The sequence below is a fragment of the Carlito syrichta genome, unplaced genomic scaffold (assembly GCF_000164805.1).
Source record: "Carlito syrichta isolate Samal-C Ts95f unplaced genomic scaffold, Tarsius_syrichta-2.0.1 Scaffold302542, whole genome shotgun sequence".
NCBI lineage: Eukaryota > Metazoa > Chordata > Mammalia > Primates > Tarsiidae > Carlito > Carlito syrichta.
The window spans coordinates 463,006-467,915 of NW_007246638.1; positions in this window are offsets into that span (position 1 = coordinate 463,006).

The window sequence follows — 4,910 nt, forward strand, 5'->3', positions numbered from 1 at the left end:
CAAACAAACAAACAAACTACTTGATGTTGGAAGATTTTAATTTTTCTTATGGGAAAATGTCTTCCATGGTCAGTGAAGTTCAGGAAATATAAATTTTAAGAAAGTTAAGCAAAATTCCTTACTGCAAGATTTCTCAGAAATTTTACTAAGTAATTATATATTGTAGATTTCCAAAATGGGTCAGAACAGTGTTGTACAGGAGAACTATGTGAACTAAACATGCCTTTTAAAATTTTCCAGAAGGCATACTAAAATAAAAGAGACAGAAATTTATTTTAACAATATATTTTCTTAACCTAATATATTGAAAAGTTATCATAAAATATAATCAATATAAAATTATTGAGACATTTTACATTTTCCTTGTAATTAGTATTTAAAATTCAGGATGTATTTTAAACTTGTAGCACATCTCAATTCAGATAAGTCACATTTCAAGTACTTCACAGAAATGCATGGTAAGTGGCAACCACATTTGACAGTGCAGGACTGTACTATGCGGTATTTCTCAAACTTAACTTTCCTATGGCTTGCTTGTCATGGTACACATTGAGGGATTATATACTATAAACACTGCTGCAAGGAGAAGACTAATGGAGAGATTACCAGATGCAGGAAAACTGAGGAGATGTAAAATGTCATCAGGGTAAGAGATTTGAGCAAACACAAATCCTGCATTGTGGCTGTTGTGACTATTAACTTAGTATCATTCTGGTATCAACCTATATGTATGAATAGACTGACATTCAAATGGGTTAAGGAAGAGCAGACAGAAGCAAATAGAAATACAACACTAGCAAGAACTATAAGCTATAGTGCTCAGAACAGAGTCTAGTGAGCACAAGAATAGTTTCGTGGGAGGAGATCCTGGTACTCAAATAGAAGGACTTTCGAATCCACAGGCCTTGGTGGGGGAGAGTGATTCTCTCTAACTTGAGTCATTTTCCCAATCAAAATGAATTCTAGAAAGGAATGGATTGAGCTCCTCAAACTTCTTATATATTTGGAGTCATTTCTAGACATTTTAGGTGAAATTCAGTAGACAAGGGTTGCAAGAGAGGTATTCTGAGTTTTTCATCTCAAACAGAGCTTGGCTTGAACCATAGTGTTTTTAATTTTTTAACATCTTAAAAAGCAAAACCCAGATGTTTCCCCACCACCTTACTGTACCTCAATGAGTGCCTTCGCACTGAATTGTATCCTACTAGCCTAAATGAGTTCATCATTTACCTCCCAAGCACTTACATTACTCATAAAGGTTTCAGGGTTAAAAAGTAATTATACACAAAGATTAAAATACACTTAAACACCCTATGTGATTCTACTTCTAGCAGTAATTACAAGAGACCCCTTTTCAGGGACCAACTGAAAGTCTTCCTCTTTTGAAAACAAGTTGATTTAGCAAGGCAAAAGAAAACAATTTTTTTTTTACAACATTTGATCAAGGGGTCTTAAATTGAAATCTAAAGAGAGGAAGAAGGAAGGGCAAGATGAGGAGAGATGTAATTTGTATAATTGTATTGCTATGGATGGGAACACCAATACCGCCAGATTTAATTATTTCTTTCATCTTGCCTTATTTCACTCTTGAAGATCAATATGCTTGTTCTCTTCTTAAGCAGCAACGATTTCTACAATCTAAACATAAATTTAATCATGTGCTGCCATTTCAGTGCTTATAAACTCTGTCAAAGACATAGCCCATTATAATTATTTTCTCAATCATTCGCCACAAGAGAAACACTTCAGGCAACACTAAAACTTAACTTAATCACTAGAAACAATATCAGCTCAACAAATAGATCTTATTAGATGGCCATTTAAAAAAAGAGTAAAGCTCATTTCCCAATACTTTAACTTTCTGCTAAATCTCAAATTGTGTTTACATTCAGAAATTGAGCTGTTGCTGTATTTTATATGAACCATAAATAAAATAGTGTCTTGAAGGTTGTTATTAAATCTGATTCCAATGCAGTGTATGCAAATTTCTAACTCATAAATCATTAAGGATAGTTTGTTTTTCTCCTTTAAAAAGAAAGTATATGTTAATACTAAAAATGACCAACCTATAAAAATGGCTAAAAGTAAGTAAGTTGACATGTTAGGAGACAAAACAATTATCAAAAAATTGGCAGTTAACATGACCTCCAAAACTCTTTCAGATCTGAGAGATGAAACTAATTTAAATTACAAAGCAATTGTAAAATTGTGAAAGAAACTAATAGTGTTCGAGCTGTGAGAAAATGATCCAGTAATGTCACAGACATACTTCATCACACCTTTGTCTTATAACATGATTCTGTAGCACAAAGAGAATCAAATTCTTACATGTATATAGCAATAAAAGGTAAAAGGGTGATAGTTATTCAATCTTATGCAAAATCCCATACAGTAAATACCACATTACTTCAGAGAAATTAAAAGCATGTGTGTGTGTGTGAATGAACATGTATATATGTGGGTATGTACATGCATGTTTACATATGTGTGGTCATATGTATATTTATATGAATATGTTCTGTTTATGTAGATGTGAGGGTGTGTGTGTATGTTTATGTGCATTTGTTTATATGTTCTTGTTTATATATAAATAAAATAAATATATATTTATTGGGGAAATGCCAATTTGCTTAAAGTTGTTTTAAAGACAAAAATAGGATCTGTTAACATCAAACATTTGATTTAAGAATATTAACTTAGCAATATGTACAAATTTATGACAAAATCAGGTAGAATTCTATGCAATTCTTTTCAAAGAAGTATGGAGAGATTTTTTATTAAAATAACTTTAGAAGAAGTTCTAAGGACTGCATTTTATTCTCTTATTAATTTAAGAAATTGCTACCTATTTAAAACTCACAAAACGTATAGAGCAAAACAATATAAATACTTTGTAGCTACTGCCAGATTTGGTTAAATTTATCATTTTTTCATGTTCATTGTAATACTACTACTACTAATAAAAATAATTTTGCACATTTTGTAGAGTATCCTGTATATTCTCCCTATTGATAAGTACTACCTTGCAATCTTTTATCTTTTCTGTCATAATTTTGTGCTTTTAATATTTAATCATATTAAACATATAACATGTTGGCTGCATGTTTTTTCACTTTATGGAAGTTAGGTTCTATTATAAATATCCCATATTTTTCTTTCTATGCCTAAAAATATGTTTTGGAGATTTATCTATATTGATACATATTTATCTTGATAGCACAGTGAATTCATCTTAACTGCTATATAGGATTCACTGTAGAAATATAACATGCTATTTTTATCTATTCTCAAACTGACAAACATTTATTTCCAAATCTGTTGTTCTTCTGATCAAGCAGTAATTATTCTCGCAAATTCTCATTGAATATATATGCTATAAAACCTGACCAGAGGTAGAACTGTTGAGTTTCTGGCAATGGTATCTTTTATTTTATTAGGTCACCAAATTGCTTTCTGTTACTTTGTACAACAATTTAAATTGTGGTATGTGAGGTTTCCTATTATCTCACATTCTCACCCAAACTTCTTATTGTCAGGCTTTTAAAATTTTGTCAATATGGAAGATGCAAAATTGTAAGTCAGTTTTTGTTTCAATTTACAATTTTCTGATTGCCAAGAAGCCCTTTGTGACATGAAGTCCACATTTTTTTTAGCTAATCATATTTCTTTATTCTTTGCTTATTATGTCTTTTCAACCTTTTTCTCCTCATTACTTTTAACTCTTTTATTCATAATTTATTTTACCTATTTTCTTTTTGTTTACTCTGCATCCTTTTTTCTCCAGATTTTCAAAGTGATTTTTTAACTCATTTTTTTCCCAGTTCTCCATTATTATTTTCTTTCTTTAAATACTGCTTAGGGAAGTAACGTCAGCAAGATGGCTAGCTAAAGTTGACTGGTGCTTGCCTTCCCCTGCAGAAAGGGACAAAAACAATGAATAATCAACTATAACTTGACTAGAGTAACTGAAGAAGTATGCTGTAAAACATCTGGAGAGCAGTACAACTCCTGTGAAACAGGTAAGCCCAACATAGCACCATAGACAAGGGATTGAAGCCCCCTGCTTCTGCCACACTTTTTCCCTCACTAGGATTCGTTCAGAGCCAGAGAAGACTTCTTATGAGGAAAGGTAAGCTGGAGATGATCAGTAGTCCCCATTACTGTCCAGATGTCAGAAATCCTTGCTTCAGAAGAGTCCCCAAGTCAGTACAGGTCCTGAATCCAGATTGAAGAACTCCCAGGGGTATATATGGATGCATTATCCCAGAGTAATAATCCACGTTACACTTTTCACCCTAGTGAACGAAGCTGCTATGGTATCCTGCCATCTTGAAAATAGGCCCATTTTTAGAGGATGTCCTGTCCTGAGAGCCACTGGACACTGACTCTCTCTATCCCTGAGACCCCGCTGTTATTCCACCGTGTTCACTTGGGTACCTGTAGCACCATGACTTCAGCTACCTGATGCCTAGGCCCAATGGAATGCCTGAGACCTTGGTGTTCAAACCCAAGTAGCACCCACCTTCTGGGGAACAGGTGTACCTCCACAGTGGAAAGGTGCCACATAGCATCCATGCATGCCCATAACTGGCTGAACAGCCAGCATGGTGTTGGTAATACACCCTGAAGAAATTGCTGCACAACTGGCCAGTCTACTGACCCCATGCACAGCAAGAGAGACAGCGTAGCAAAAACTCTGTCACCAGAGAGAGCCTGTTTCCGTCAGTCAATTGGCTGTGCCTGCTTATGCCCTACAAAGAGACTGCTGCACCTATGTCTGGCCCAACAATGAGCCTGGCGCCTCCATCTCCTGCAAAACTGGGCCATTATGTCACAAACTTCTAAATCTTAGGCCACTGAAGCAATTGCAGACATCAATGTTGAAGATTACAGTTGAAGAAACTGCACAG